Raw genomic sequence first — 17,713 nt, forward strand, 5'->3', positions numbered from 1 at the left:
GTCACATGTGTTTCACATATTTAGAAATATTAGCAGAACACCTGTTTCACATTGCACAGAAAAGTGACTCATATTTGCATAGTGCCATATGTGCACCCGTGCGTACATCAAAACTGTGAGCACTAGGGAGTGCGCAGCACACGTCCTACATATGTATAAAGTATTTTGTTTCATGTAAAGCACTCTAAAGTATAAAACACAGCAGCCACACACTGAAAACTATATAATTTAAAGAATTCACTACATCCGCCCTCATATTTGAGCCACAAATGTCTAAAAGTCTCTCTTGTCATCTCTAAGAGCAGACAATGGAATAACGCAAATGACTGCCCTGGTGAAGACATAGACGACTTCTGTTCTCACAAATCTGAGAAATCTACCAAATCTGCCATTTGTGGTACTTTGGCTGAGCCTTCCATCGTTGACAGGATTAACAGTTCAGCTGGTGGTGTTGAACAGCTTGCCATCCCCGCAAGGTCCAGTATTGCCTCCGTAATTCTCCACACAGCTATTCATTACCTGGGTGCAACAATCGCTCATCAAAGTCTTTAATAAGAAGCTTTTTTGCTGGATGCTGTGGATCTAGCATTATGGGGTGAATCTGTTCAACATCTTGGTTTTCTATTCTTTATAATCGTCCCCCAACTCTGAGCATTCTGGATCCCACTCTGGAGCAAGACACATTAGCCAACTGTGTTTTGGTGTAGTTGATGTGCTTTGAAGGCTGATATCTCCTCAAAAAATGTTTAAGCTTTACACTCTCTCCGTAGGACACGTTCTGCTTCACGATGATCAATGAACTGGTTGTCTGATGGTTCCATCCATTCTTTTGAATAGACTTGTCAAGTCGCCCCCACTAACGTCCATGTGCTGAACTGAGTAGCATCCGGAGGTGCTTGAGCTAGATCTGTATTTGTTAAGGCAGCAGATAGTAAGACTGTCAGTTTAGGTAACACGTCATCCCTCAGCTGTGCCTTTTGGCTAGTGCTCGGAACTCAATTTCATAAATAGTGGTCCCTGACTCCAGCTGCAAGGCTCATCTTTTTGATTTAGCCACAGCAGCCATAAGTTGCATTGGGGTAATGTTAACTCCCCTCTTCAATTAATTGGCCACCTGAACTTTTTCAGAGTCCAATCTTTATGCTCCCTAGTAAACTTAAGACCATTTTCCTAATTAATGCTGAAATGCTGAAAACCTATTGTTTTTGTAGAGATTTTTATTATTATTATTCCACCCTAAAACTGATTGTGCAGACCAAACCGTAAGTAATAAAGACTTGAAACTTGGACAGATAGTAGAGATTCAATTTATTTATTTATATATATATATATATATATATATATATATATATATATATATATATATATATATATATATATATATATATATTCAAAGGGTCACAAAAATGTTCAAAGTAGACGTGACTACTTTGACAAAAAGGCAATAACTTATGAACTGATGATATGTTTATCATGAAATTGCCATTTTATATGACTAGATATTGCTGCCTATTTGGGTGAGTCAGTCTTCTGATGAGTCGGATCCATGCTGATAAGTTTCATTAATGTCCACAGGGAAAAAAGATTGAAGTGCATCTGTTTTTCGATGTCCAAGTTCATTTTTAAGTTATCGAATTGTAATCTAATGCGAATACCAGAAGGATAAAAAACTGCTTAATAGGCTGGGTTATTTTTGTTTGCTTTTAGTTTGGTAGCATATTGAAGTGATAGCTTGAGAGAATTTTGAAGTGATTTCTCACTGGTTTGAGTATACACACTGGAAGCTGATGTCATTCATCAGAAGGGTCAAATTATTGGCCTTATGAAGTAAAATAATAATAATAATAATAATAATAATAATAATAATAATAATAATAATAATAATAATAACAATAATAATAATAATAAATATAGCTGCAAGAAGTGATTAGCGGGTTCAAGCAAATGAGGTATTCAAGGTCATAATAAAATAAATATTAGGAACATTGGCAACATTTTCTAGCAGGTGCTCACATGTAATTGGCAGATTGCGGCCATGTTTTTTGAGATACGCAAAATGTTCTCATGAGATCTTATGGCACACACTGCTTGCCCAGTATCAAGTCGATCGGATGAATGGTTGAGTTATAGACGTTTTTATCTTAGGTTTGCCACTTTGTGGCGCTAAACAATCTCATTCCAGTGACACGACTACTTTAAAACTTTTTGTGACTTTTAATAGTGAGTAGAAATGTTTTTTTTAATTATATATTTTTTTTTATAATTTTGATAATCACTGCCCAGTGAACATTTCTGAAATGAGTTAGCTCCGATTAAATGAAAAGCCTAGTAGTAGTTCGCAGGAAGTAGGTTTTTAACATATTTAAAAAGAATAATTCATGAAGGATTTGATTGACAGCAGTGTTCCTTAAGGCGAAATTGCTCAGCGTGAGATCAATAAAATCTTATGAAATTTGAGTGTACGTTTAAAAAATCGTGCAATATACACTCATTTATACACTTGAAAAACACGATATCGCCCCCTAGTGGCCGATGCTATTCAAAATTCATACAGACTTTTAGGGCCATGGGTCGAACATGCCTACCGAGTTTCGTTTTGATCGGCTTCCCCTGACCTTGTCTAACAGGTGCTCCAATGTCATTGATGGTTGTTTTTTGAGATACGCAAATGTCCTCATAAAGCTTAATGACACAGTCAATAGATATTTTCTTTGTTAAGACTGAAGGATTTCAAGTATCTGAAAATTTTGAGTCTAGGATGTATCTTTTATGAGCTAGGGCCAGAAATGTGCAAAAAATATATTTTTTTGAAACTGTAGTGCTTCCCTTTGGCCATCCAGGTTGATACTTTGTCAACATCTCCAGAAAATCAAGCTCTACCATCTGGCCAAGTTTCCTTACGGTTTGATCTGTGTGGGGCTTATGTAATGTGATGTTTCTGTTTTTTTAAGGAAAATAATTACCGCCCCCCCGGAGTTTATTTTTGTTTTTCATTATGTAGGTTATTTTGATGGTTGTGTTTTGAACACAGTGAAAAACTTTGCTTTGATCATTATTATTGTAGCATGGAGACTGCGTCATTATGGTTATTTTCAAAGTTTTTCTCAGGTTCAATGACAAAGCAAAACAAGGAATTAAAAAAGGTTTAAAATTTTATTTTAAATTAATGAAGACACTTAAGAACAGAATAGAAATTGATTATACAAAAAAAATACACTGGGATCAGTTCAGACGTAGCACAGTGCTCATTTAGTAAATGCACAACTAAACAATATGCTAATTGTGGCCGTTAATGTTAAGTTAACATTATGCAAAGTCTTCCCAAATAAAACACTGCATGGGAAACGGATCCACTCCAGAGTTCCCCCTACGAGGAGGTCATACGGCGCTCGATGGCGACTGTTCACGTCACGGTGTGAGCACCATGACTTGGACCCAGTTAACTGCCCAGTCGGTTTAGTTCTGGAGTTTGTACGGGAACAGTTTGCCACAGGGTTAACCCCTTGACCTGAAGGTTTACGGTTAGCGGGGCGGTTGCTGGTTAGGCACCCTCTGGTGACACGCCCGGAAGCTGAGGCCCGGGACACGACCCAGAATGCCTGTCTGGGACTTGGCAGTTGCCCCGTCCCGCCTGGATTTTGCCCCTGGCATGGCCAGAGTGTTTCTATACACGAAACCTGGGTGTGTACCTAAGGTATCTACGGCTCCCACACGACGTGTCGTGTTACAGGCATTCTGCCCTCCTCTGTTTATAGCCCCGACCAGGGGTTACAGACCTGGCTGTGTCCAGTGCGAGCACGCTTGTCTCCACAAGACGAGTCCATGGAGGTGGTCAGTGCAGCTGTTCGTCTGCTGTGGCCCTAATAGGAAAGGTTTCCTAGCCAATGGGCAGACGTTAAGCAGGTGGGTAGTGGATGCCATCCTTTTAGCTGCGAGTCCTGGTCTCCCCACTCAGCTCGGGGTCAGGGCTCACTCCACCGAAGTGTGGCGGCCTCTACGGCCTGGTCTCCTGGAGTATCGCTCCAGGACATTGCAACGCTGCAGGCTGGTCCACTCCGGGCTCCTCTGTCCTGCAGGTGCCAAGGCCCTCACACACTGGGCAGGGACTGGTCAGTGTGGCATGATTGGACACTCGTTCCCAAAGCGTTTCGACGCAGCTCGAGTTCCCGAAGGGGAACGTCTCTAGGTTACAAACGTAACCCTAGTTTCCTGAGGGAACGAGACGCTGCGTCTCCATGCCACACTCCCTGCATCCCTGCGGCACTTACCTTCTCTCTTTGCAGAAGCTAATGTCGCTACCACCGCACAGCCATCTTGTAGCTTTTCACGGCTTGCCCATTGGCTAGATTTCACACGTGGTTCAGCACGTGGACAACGCAGGGGCGTTCCTAAAGCGTTTCAACGCAGCGTCTCCTTCCCCTTGGGGAACTAGCTATTTAATAGGTTGTATGGAGATAATGTGCAAAACATCATTTTGCAAGATCGATTGTCATTAATCCTTAATATGTAAAAATATTTCACTGCAAAAAAAAAAAAAATTGTAAAAGTGAACATATATATATATATATATATATATATATATATATATATATATATATATATATATATATATATATATATATATACGTGTGTGGACACGCACAAGGAATTTGGTTCCTTATACTATGCTATAATTTATAATCCTGTACTTTATTTTTCTAATACAGTAGAAGCTGTAGAAGTGGTTCACGAGCATTTTTGTAATACAAGCAAATTTTTTTTCCCCCAGTCTTTGTGTAGCTACAGTGCCATATTGTAAGCAACCGAAGTAGAGTTCTCTTCACCATATATACTGTATTCCCACTGTGACCACGTGTGTGTAATGCGGTGTATTGTGCGTACTGTGTAGTGATTACAGTAATAATGAATCAATGTCTCCCATGAAGAAGACCCCTGAAATGGAAGAAGCTAAGAAGAAGGAGATTCGTGATTAAAAGTGAGACAAAAGAAAGAGAGTTCAAGTGAGTCAAAAGATGAAAATGAATCATAAAAGCGTAAATTAACTAAAGCCAGTCATTCGGGTTAAATTCTTCCCGACTTCATAATGTTAGGAGATTTTCCTTCCAACAATAACCCTTCTCCTCCTCATCATCTTCTATACCAGTCTCGACTCTTCTTAAAGGTACAGTAACCATGTTTGCTTGTTTTTGTTTAAAATTATTATTATGGTACAGTACACAGTAATGCAATACTATATAAATGTATTATTCCTGTATTTTTATATGAATCATTTTGTGTGTCTGAAACGCATGATCTAAATTGACATTATTTCTTATAGGAAAACTTATACAAGTAAATTGGTTTGCGATCACGTTTCCGGGAACGAATTGTGCTTGTAAAACCGAGGTTCCACTGTATATCCAAACATGTAAAGAAGTCAAGGGTCAGCCATGTATTAACCGAAGGCTCAAATGAGGCAATTTTGTCATCTCCAAAACTTGTAACCTTCTGATCTACATACATAATAGATTTTTAAATGCAATTACTCTTGTTTGGTGTTGCAAAGCTCATCCCTGGTGCTCTGGAACTGCTCTCTCCAGTGGCCGGCTTCCTCTTTGCTCTCCTCCAACTGCTGCTGTAGGGTGCGGACTGAAGAGTTCACACGCTGGCACTCTGCTTCAATGGTTGCCTAAGACTAGCAAGAAAAATGTATTTTGAATATATAAGAAACAGTTAGTTTAGAATAATTAGTCTATACCTTCACCTGACAGAGCCTTACATTTACAATGGAACTCAAGTTCAATCATTCGCTCACTATACTCTATATTGCTGGAGTTATAAAAGTTTTGGACTTTAGGTCCTCGACTCTCTTAATTAGGGTTGTGCCCAAGTGTGTATACCTGGGACACCTGTGCCATGTTTGTTCTCAGTTTTTCCATGTCTTGGTTGTATTCTTGTCGAAGAGTCTCCATCTCCCGGTCATGAGTGGACACCTCCTCCTTTAAGACACCTTTTAGTGCGGTCAGCTCCCGCTCTCTCTGCCGCAGCGTGTCCTCCTGTCTCTGATGCCGTGCTGCCATTTCATCCAGCTCGTTGCGCAGCACCAGCAGCTCCTACAAAAAAAAAAAAAAAAAAAAAGCATTAAAGCAATATTTAATGGCACTTCCTCAGATCACGTAGGTGATTTACATATATACACTTGGGTAATATCATCATGGGACACAGTGTTTATACATCTTCCTATATGTACCTTTGTATATTGTGCCATAAATTAAATTTTTTATGAATAACAGAACAAAAGCAAGACCATTCTATAAGCATTTCTATATTCATTAGGGATGTGCATCTTCATAACTGATTTGATTCAACACAATGTGTTTCAATGGGAAAAAAAATAGGATGCTAAGCAATTCAATTTGATAGACAGCTTGTTTTCAATTCTTTGGTTCAGACAAACAGCAAATCATAAATTTACTTAAGTGCCTTCTGACTTTTAACACATGGCCCTTTCACAAAACAGGCCTTTGTAGCGCAATAAGAAAAGAAAAGAGAAAAAGATTAAATAAAACCTGACATTAATTTCCTGTTCTGTTTCCAGAAAGATGCAGCTCTACCTCTGCCATGTTAATCTGTATTCTAAGCGAATCTCTGTGCCGAGAGAACACACCTGAGAAACAGCTTGCCGAGGAGAAATCGATCTACTTATAAAATATCGGTCACAGATTATAGGTCACTTTCTAAAGAATAAAAATAGGGCATCTGCTAATAATTATATAGAAATAAATCTGCAAATGTGTTAAAAACCGGATACAAATGCCACCTTGTATCCGTTGCACACTTTAAATGGATGCATCACATCATGACTTTTATGCCGATGCACAGACGCAAACGGGTGAATCTTACCATCCCTAATATTCATAATCACTCGAATCAACTAACACTAAGTAAGTAAGCTAACCAGTGTCAAAATTAAATTCTCGAGTCATTTCACTCTGACACAGCTCTGAAAAGTATCCTACACTTCCAACACATCATCTGTATGGCTTGATTTTTCCGCCACTTCCGCGAGTTCTTCTGCGGCTGCACAGTGCCGTCTCACTACCGTATTTTCGCGTATATAAGACGCACCCTGGGTGAGGGGTATGTAAAACTTTCTATAAGACGCGTCTTATATATTCGAAAAAAAACAGTAGTGAGATGGTGACGTGGCAAAAGCCGCCGATTGGTCATGGGGATCAAGATAACCAACGTTAAGTGGCAAATTTACCCCCCCTTGTGTTTGAGATATTAGGGTTCGGCGACATAGAGGAATCGACATAACCGATGAGAAAATGTTAAGTCAAAGCTTTGGCTTAACAGAGAATTTGGCGGTTCCACTTCAAAAACGTCGACATAATAGGGTTGGCAAGTTAACCGAGGTCGAGATAAGTGGGTTCAACTGTAACTAGTTACAGTTACTCGTTACTTCATTCAAAAAGTAAATCAGTTACTTTGTTGATTACTTACACCAAAAAGTAATGCGTTACTGTTAAAAGTAACTTTTTAGTTACTTTTTTAAAGAACCTTCTTTAATGTTCCCATTAATGCCCTTTTATGCGTTATGGTCTATACAAACACAAAACTGACTTAAACACAAAGTAATTTTTAAACACTATTATATTTAAGTCAGACCAGCACAAACTGAATATATCACAAGGATTTCTAAAAATAAATAACAAAACAAGCTGAATAATATATTCAGAATCAAAAACTAAAGTGGCTTCTGCATAAAAGCTGTTGTGTTGAGCGCTTAAAAATTTTCCTTTTACAGCTTAAATATGAAAACTAATAACAGTGTACAACAGAACACCGGGTTAGCTTCTAGCTTCTAGCTTCTAGCTCCGTCGAGGCATGGAGTTTTTGGAAGTGTTGCTATTGCAGTACATATGATATTCGAACCAGAAAGACACAGCTTACATTTGACTAAAAAGTTTTTGTCTTTATACTAAACTAAAGTGAAATAATGAGCATATTTCCACTTTGAGAAACTCGTCCTGCTCTCGCCTCGACTCGCCATTACTGCCACACAGACCTGAATAAACGGAGACACGCCCACAGTGCGTCTTCTTCGTGTATACAGTGGTTTATCCTCCAATCCTACAATGCGTCGCTGCTGTAAACATGTTAGACTGTAGACTGTCTACACTTCAGCCGAAATTCAATCATTTAAAAAAGTAATGGGTAACGCACCATATGGTAATGGTAAAGGAGTTACTTTATTTTTTAAAGTAATGCGTTACAGTATTAGTTACTGTCAAAAGTAACTTTGTTAAAGTACTAGTAACGCGTTACTGCCCAACACTGGTGTGCGCAGCATTCCACCTGTCCTTTAGGTAAATTGTGCCATGGTGGACCCCGTGAGTTCTTCAAGTTTCCTCCAGAAAAGTACAAATTCATTTGGGTAACTGATTTGGACCCGTTCAGACCGGTGATCGACATTCTGCACTACGCTGACATGTTTTCTCCAGATGGAATGTGGCTAGATTCCATCCAGAACTCTGTCTATGATCTTCCTGCAGGACTTCAGCTGATCACCCGTATCTTTCATGTGCGTAGGGCTTTTACCCTTGTCTAATCGTTTGGAGTTCCTCCCTGCTCGCTGGGTGCTCCGAGAACTTACAGATTTCTCTTAACGGAATTCGTCATGCAAAGCACCTTTGTAACGTACTACACCATCACCTTCTGTGGCTATGTTCTATGGACAACTGAACCAGCAAAACATCGTGATTGGAATTGTTGTCCTGTCCTTTGTCGCAAATTTCACACAATCGGAATAGACTCAATGATATTTTCATCAAGATTTCACAGTGGTGGTTTCAGGTGTCACTGTGCGGTGTGGTCTGCACTGCAGTCTCACAGTTCTATATCTGCTCCCCCGCCGCACTGGATCAGACGGCTATCGCCAATTCCATAGTTAAGCCATTTTGCACTGGACTGTATCAACTTTTATTTGCTTTTATTTTTTTATGTTTTCACATTTGTTAGTTACTTGTACAATCACGACTGAGGATGACCTTGGTGGTGAGTCCACTGTCACGCCACTGGCGGGCAGAGTGGGAATTTTACATAAAATTTGGTTGCTGTCAGGGTTTTTCGCCCACTCCCAGTTCATCATGTTGTGATTAGGCTTATCCGTTTATGCTTTGAGGGTGGGTGATGATGTCGATTTTGGCCGATTGGTCGATCTTTGTTTTTTGTTTTTTTTTGTTTTCGATTTTAGTCTATTTTTTGCTTAGATTTTTGTCTTATTTAGATTTTTTGTCTATTTAGTTTTTTTTAGTTGTAAATTAATAAATAAAAAAAATTATTTTTGTGTTATGTGACATGTATGTTTGTTAATGGGTTAAAATAGAAGTAAGCATAGAGTGTGAGACGAATTAATAAGGGAGTGATGGATCTAATCCTCCTTATCTAGTGTGTGACCTAATAATTAGTATAGTATATTTAATCAAACTCATGTAACCTATTTACTCCAAATATAATTGAAATAATAATAGTTACTAATAAATATAGTAAAATAGGGTTATATGTTATGAGTGTTTAGGAGAAACAAAAACAACGTACAAGGCAGACTCAAACATGTTTATTGGAAAAGAAGAGTTTGTGGGCCATTGCTGCTGCAGAAGACATGGGTGAGCAATCAGGATCAGATTCAGGGGAAGATATGGGAGGATAATAATAATGATCAGGTGAGAGAACGGGGGAAGTAGGAGAATAATCAGTAGGGGACCAACATGAAGGATAAGGAGGAGATGGTAGAGTTGATGCAGGAATGCGGGAGTCGTCATAGTCTTCATTGTCGGTCTCTGTCACCGATGAATAACAGTAGGAAGGTCAGACAAGGTCTGTGTGCACATATCGCGTGTAAAAGTACACTTCACGATGCGAGGAGGCAGACAGGGGTTCTCTGGAACAGCTGGAGTAGAGAGATGTTCAATAAGTCGAGCAATCTCAGTGGCGAGGTTTCAGTATCAGTTTAAATATTAAATCACAATAACACAGAGATTAAATCAGTTCACAATACATGACTTCTTCATGGGTTCATCTGGTGCTCACAATACTATAAAATTTTGTTTGAATGCAGCCTCACAACATCATAGTTCAAGTATAACTTTTGACAACCGCAGTTAGTAGAAAAACATCAGAATTATTTAATTTAATAGATTCATTTTAATAATTCAGTCCATTTAGTTTGGTCAATTCAGTTTGAAAAGATTTGATTGGATGATTTCAATGATTTCGACTGGAGTAATATTTTACTGAGTGTATTTCTACTTTAAGTCAACAAAATGGTTTATGTACTTTGTCCACCACTACAACTGAGATCCTACAGCGTGACATGGGGATCATGTTTGTACAGTCTGACAAGCAACAATCGGAAAGGACTATATACATCGCAATGCGCCTGGCAGTAGTCAAATATTTATTTTCCACCAAACCACCAAAGTTCCACACCAACACACCAGTGTCATAAGTGTTTTTGGATTTTTGACATTCTCGAACTAAAGCCTTCCTGCACAACCCGCAATGAGTTTTGTGATCAGAACAGAAACAAATGGACTGAAGACATTCTCAACAGGACCAGCACAGTTCTACATTTGCTAACTGTACAAGTAAAGTTTGAATCAATCCAAAAAGCTGTGCATAATTTACAGATGATACAAATTGATTTGGAGGCATGAATAAAGAAATAGAAAAGAAGCCAATATTATTATCTAAGCCAAATCTCTGTCTCAAGAGTTCTCTTAGATACACTGTTAGGTAAACCAGTAACTTAAGTTTATTTCATATATTTCCTAACCCTCATAGATCCTAAACCACATCAGAACTACAACAGTACACTAATCAAACAAAGAAAATGCATCCTGCAGAAGTCTGAGTTTATACATGGTAGGGATGTGCAATAATTGCTGTATGTTGAGTTATTTTTCAGAGGACAGTGAATCTGTACTGCCGCACATCGACTACTATAAAATATATCCAAGTTTCATTTCTATAGCATTGTCCCTATATACTAAAATGGTTGCTGAAATGTGAGGGGTGTACACACCTTTTGCGAGATACTGTATCATCAGCCCAAAACCATCTTTTAAGTTACTTCAAAAAATCTGTATGTTGTGCTGAATAGATACCAAGCAGCAATCAAAACAAGTTCAAAAGAGAGCACGCTCGACCCTGATTGTTGGCTTGCTGGTAAGATTGGTAAGATATTTGACTTTGAAATGTTGAGAAGTAAAATAGAAATACCTCAGTAAAGTACAGTTATGTGAAAAAGCTCCTTAAGTACAGTAATGAATTACATTTACTTCTGTTATTGTCCACCACTGGTTACGTGACATTGGAACCACTATTAAGTGAGGATATTCTATCTGTCTTACTGTCACTCCTTTCCCTCTTTCAAACACCTCACCTCTGTCCAAATACTGTTCTATTTACCTTGATAAATTTAAATACCCAAAATGCAATATAACTTCTGAAACACAAAACAAAAATAATTTGATCTTGGTATCAAAAATAGTCTGTAATTCTCACCAAACTTACATATGGCCACTCATCAAATGTCTCACTGTAATTTTTATGAACGCAACACTAATAAATCACTCATCTTCTGTAAAATTAATACACATTTCCTACTCCACACATCCATGTATTCATTTTCTCTACAATAATGTGGTTAAAATCCCTTTAAATACTGGGACAAATACAGGGACAAACTCCAGCCTCGTATTCTTCAATAGGATCAATAAACTCCTGATCTATAAACCATCTTTCTTTATTCTACTGTGTCTAGCACAACTTCTCTCACTCTTTATCTGCCTCTAGCAGGAGTTATAGACAAGCCTTAAGGGGCTCTGTGTCTATACTTTGCTATTAATTACCCCTTAACATGCACCAGGACGCCGCTGTTACGTGTCTGTGCTGTTTTCTTCTACTCCCCCCCTCCTTGTGTTGGCTCTGTCTTCAGCTCTCTACTATATGTAGGTGGAGTCACCTGGTAATTGTAATGGAGGCCTGGGGAAAAAAGGACCAATGAAGAGCAAGAGCCTGACCAGAGAAGGCGGAGCCTACAGTTCAAAAGCAGTCACCTGAAGTGACCACTGTTTGCTGGTATAAGTTAACAATAGATTAAATAAAAAGGGGCATTAGTAATCATGATAAATTATATATCATTCTAAAGGTCTAAGGTCTTCAAGCATCGATTTTAGATCACTGTTTTTCAATGGAACGCTTATAACAAATGTATTTCCTAAATTTGTGTAGACAGTACACACAAACAACATCCATAAAAAAAAAGCACTTACACTATAATTGTAATAACGAGTCAGAAACGCATCCAAATGCACAATTGCTGCAAATTCCTGTTTATTTGGAAAGAAAAGGTTTCACTGAACAACATACCATAAAGCATTTTTGGTCTTTTGTTTGTATCTGTTTTAGAATAACTTTCGCATAAATAAAGACATCTTGGTGGTAAAAACTAAATATAGCTGGTAGAATATAGTGTTAAAATAACAAATGAGAGTAACCACTAAAAAAAGGCAAAGACAGGTAGAATCTTATCGGTAATACAACTGAACTCTGCAGGTGTTTGTGGTGATGTTTTGCTCTGCACCACCTTTCATTTTTAATCTTTTATTTTCAGCCAGTTGCAGTGCGGAAACAACATGTTCCATAGAAAATGTAGCCAATGAGTGCAGGATTTTAATGATGCATGGGAGGTTTTTATTCCCCATGTGGGCGAGTTCTTATTTTTATTCATCTTTAGAAGCTCTTAGTGACGTGCACTGTGACGCACCTGGCAGGAAGTGGAATGCATCTCTTTCCAGCTCGTGCTAACTGAGCTTTGTTTGCAAAAAATTTAAAAAGAAAAGGTGGACAGTAAAAAAAAAGTTATTTTATTAAAGATTGCATGAAACATGGATGAGGAAAATATTCTTGTGCGGAATGACACCAGCGACCTGGTGATCTGCATGTGGATGGAAAATCTGAGCCTATTTTACATCTGTGAGGGAGAAAAGGACCAGGCATATTCTCAGATAAATGTTTGTAGAAATCTACATTTTAATAATATCTTCATAAAATGTTAAATATACATACATGATACATGTGACTTTTAACCCAGTACTTTATTCAAGTCCTTATTTTATATTAATAAGGTACACAGAGTATTGCATGATGGATTCTCTACATAAAAAAATATTGTTCTGCATAACCATAAAGAATTTATTTTCCACAGGAATGAAAGTGTTGAAAACCAGCTTCTGCCACTTAAAGGTATCTATGGTTTTGAAGTTTATGTCTTCACTGTGTAAGACAATACAAGCACATTATTACTGCATGATACAGTTTTATCAAATAAACATATAATATCATTAGTGAGATCTGAGCACCTTTCATTTCATTTTGTCAATTATTTTACACAACATACCTTAAACATATACAGAAATAACCAGATTTTAGGCTGTATTCATGATGCAGAAATAAAACATGCAGCTTTGTTCTATTATTTATTTATTCATTTTATATGCATGCAGGACCCATGAAGAAACCTTCAGCATCAGGTCGAGTTTCCTTTGCTATTACTGAGTTTTGATTAGCTCCTCACAGGCATGCCATTCATGTTCCAGGAATCCTGCCCTCCAAGCAGGAGAGCTCCAATCAGAGGCACAACAATCCCATTTTCAGGAAATAAAGCCATGAACATCTCTGCCCGAGCTTTCACCAAGACAAACCCGAGAGCAAAAAGAGCTGCATCAGACACGTCACAACCCACGACTGCTATAAGGCCTCGAATCGATGCTGCACAGCACAAACACAACAAAACACAATCCCTCATCGCTTGTGCATTGGAAACTCTGCATGATGCCAGTTATGATTTATTATCTACAAACAGGGTTTCTGCACTACTTAAAAGGGAGTTGTAAACTTCCTGGTCTGACAGATGAGGAAAAATCGGTCACATCTGTGTTTTGTGTAAACAAGGTCAGTTATTATCTTCTGTTTTATTTAATGTGCACAAAATTCAAACAACTTTATTGTTTAGCTGTGGATTTGAGTTTTCTAATTTGTAAAAGTTAATTCATAATTCAGCGGCCTTGATGTTCTTTAAAGGAACAGTAGATTTGGTTTGTCGTGTAAAAATGTTTACTCCAGGTTTTGGTTTAAACAAAGTCTAGTAGTTGTTCTAAACCTGGTCTACAGTCAAGTATTAACTCCTTAATATTTGTTTTATATACATGATTTGAATACATGTTTGATTTAGTTGGATAATGGATGATCCTTTTTCTTTTTCCTCATTTAGTGCTTAACAGAGACGTTTCTGACAGTCATTTTGGACAAGATCAAGGCAGAGAAAAAGTCTATGTCACATAACGTCCTGCAGTTTCTCTGTCGGGTTTATGTAGCCTTATGTCAGCAGAGAGGAGACACTCATAAAGTGCACGCTCTCACCTACAGACTTCTTAAAGAAGGTGAGATCATATGGACATTTCATTACATATCTATTAAAAATGATTCAGACAATAATACAAAGAAGCCAAATGTGTCTTGTTCTTGGTTTTGTATTTCTTTATATACAGTGAATTTTAAATCTGTGGTATTGTTTTGTTTTCTTTGCAGACTTACCTGAAGGACCTAAATTAATATTGGTGACAGCATGGTCATGTGTTTTTTCCTATGACGGCCCTTTATGCAGAGCTATACACATTGAAGACGGACGGAAACATTTTATACTTGCTCAGCAAATATCTGCACTGGGATAGGGTAAGTAGCTGATTCTTATCAACACTGTCATCATAACAGTCAACAACTACAACAACAGTCAACAACTAGTTTTTGCAAATTTGCTATTCTTGTTGCATGAACTCACAATTGGTCAATTAGTTACCGCAACAAAACACTTAATATATCCAATTTTTTATTTAATAGAAAAAAGTGTTTGGCTGATCTTGAACACTTAGCTGTTGGAAACACAAACAAAGTGAAGGCAGTTTAGAAACGTCTCTGTTGCAGCAGTTTTCAGGCTACTTGGTAAGTTTACTGTAAATCCTGTTTTGAAACACATTATTACTGGATTCTTCAGTTTTTCACTCATGGTCTTTGTCCATCTCAAACAGGGCGACTTGGCCAACAAGGCCTTAAGGAGAACCTGGCAGAATCAGTGGAAAATCTGACAAAAAGCATAATTGAGTTTGGGACACAAAAAGTCTTGGAAGGTACTGTATTACTAAAGGATCAAATCTTTATCAATCTTTATCTTTATTCTATAAATTTTAGTTCTTTATTAAAAAGAAAGTGCTTTAGTGAGTTCTAATTTTATTATGGATCTTGTGTGCAGATATGCCATGGGAGGTGCAGCTGTTATTAATCTATGCCAGTCATGATCTTGCACCCAGCAACCCCAAAGCTACTCTCAAGACTTTGCAATTATGGCAGCAAAACTTCTCAAAGCCTGTTCCCCCAGCCGTCACCAACTGCATTACTAAGATACGCTTCCTGTCGTCACACATGGACCAGAAAAAAAGGCAAATATTTTTTTCTAGATTATAAATATAGAATTGTATGTCTTTATAGATAAATAAATAAAAAATAAAATAAATCTGCACAGCGTTATTGGTCGTCTTTTATATTTACACGATGACGGGCCGTGCATTTCACACCTCGGCCTTCAGTACCAATCCTCCTCTTAATAACATCATTATAATGCCACAGCTATATAAACCATCATTATTAAAAAGGAAATCAGATAAATCAGAGCGCTGCATTACAGACAGGTATCTTATACAGCATGAATGAATGCCTTTACTAAAGCAAGAAACCCAATGAACACAATTCAACACATCTCTTTTCACCGCAGCCAAAGGGGCACCACTTGCAAATATCAACTCTAGCAGAAGCATCCATATTAACCTCATAAAATTATCCTGGGTTTTTTTCATGCATTTTTATGCATTTTTGTCCTTGCATTATAGTTTTCCTGTGTTTTTCTATGATGATGAGAATAATAAATTGATAGGGAGTCTACCGAGAGGCCAACAGCAATATTTAAGGAACTACAGGAAGTTCTGGCAGGTACTGGACACTCCTTGCATGTGACCATCATCTCCTCTATTCTGTATATATATATATATATATATATATATATATATATATATATATGTATATATATATATATATATATATATATTAGGGATGGGGGAATTAACACGTTAATCTTTGCGATTAATTTTAGATGTTTAACGTGTTAAAAAAAATAATGCAATTGACGCAGCACTTTTTATTTTTTTTTGCTCGTTTCCATGACTTCCTATTGCTTATTGTGAATGTGCCGAACAGTCACCCTGTCATGATGGAGATGAACAAAGATGGAGTTTTAGGAGGAATGTTTACATTTAAAAAGTTGCCTGATGGCCTGTTTGATAAAACAAAGATGGTGTGTACGATTTGCAAAGCTGAATTCAAATATTATAGAAGCAATTCGTCTTTAATCTACCATTTAAAAGCAAAGCACCCAGGTGCTAGCAACATAACTAGCGAGGCTACAGGAGCGCCTCGCCAATCCACGTTACTAGAGTGCTACAGTAATCGTGGCAGGCCATTGACCAAACCTGTAACTGATAAATTAACCGATGCTTTAGCTAAATGGATAGCTAGAAACTGCCGCCCAGTTAGCACTGTGGAAGACGAGGGACTGAGAGAAATCATGCAAATTGCATCGGGAGACACGTCTTACAATCTACCCTCAAGAAGAACGATTATGTCAAGAATACACAGTTTGTATGACAGCGAGAGGGCGCGAAGAATGGACATATTAGAGAAAGCAAAATATGTCGCTCTCACAGGAGATCACTGGACATCAGTGAGCAATGACAAATACTTGGGTGTCACAGCGCACTTCATAGATGAAGAGTGGCGATTGCGTTCGTTTGCCCTTACTGTGAGTCAGACCACAGAGCGCCACTTTGCAGAGGCATGCGCTGAACATTTTTTGGATGCGCATGCGCACAGCTACTCTGTGGTTCTGTGGAGAGTCTGTTTACAGTTCAAATGTCATTAAAATGTTATGTCATTAAAAACTTTGTGTTGTTTAATTCAATTAGGTGATTCTACATGTAAATATTGATGATAACAAGCTTGGGGGAAAACACAATTAATTGCAATTAATTACAGAAAATGTGCAATTAATTAGTTAATTTTTTTTAATCGATTCCCAGCCCTAATATATATATATATATATATATATATATATATATATATATATATATATATATATATATATATATATATATATAGACTCCGTTTACTGAGAGGTCTTTAAGGAAGAAATAGTCTGGTTGTGACGATAAAAGTGTGTATAAAGGTTGTGTTTGGTTATCCACAATACTGGAGGATTTGAGAGATCAGGTGAGGTTCTCCACAAGTGAACACCAGAGTTGTTGAGTCTGCACAAGTCCATTATCCACTGCATTTCCTTTCTGAAAGCCGTCTTGTGGTTCTTGATGATGAGACCCATCATGGACATGTCTGTGGTGGAACTGATTCAAGATGTGCATTGCAGTACAGTCATGATTCACAATGTAAATATCTGGTGACTGAGGATACAGTAGAAGCATAGAGATGTTTAGGAGAGATGGCAGTGGACTTTTTAACTAGATTAATAAGATTTTGGAAGTTAAGAGTATGCGTGAGGAATGGA

General features: G+C 37.8%; 1 protein-coding gene and 1 long non-coding RNA gene across 2 annotated transcripts in view; both read left to right on the plus strand.

Annotated features, from left to right (window-relative positions):
* The window catches only part of LOC310731998 (tartrate-resistant acid phosphatase type 5-like), a 146,233-nt gene that overhangs the window by 47,758 nt on the left and 80,762 nt on the right, over nucleotides 1-17,713 (plus strand). The window lies entirely within an intron of this gene.
* On the plus strand, nucleotides 14,938-15,534 carry LOC310733027. The gene is made up of 3 exons (XR_014535612.1): nucleotides 14,938-15,048; nucleotides 15,135-15,233; nucleotides 15,356-15,534. It is a non-coding gene; the product is annotated as an uncharacterized lncRNA (long non-coding RNA).

Source organism: Silurus aristotelis (genome assembly GCF_946808225.1).
Source record: "Silurus aristotelis genome assembly, chromosome: 1".
In the NCBI taxonomy this organism is placed as follows: Eukaryota; Metazoa; Chordata; class Actinopteri; order Siluriformes; family Siluridae; genus Silurus; species Silurus aristotelis.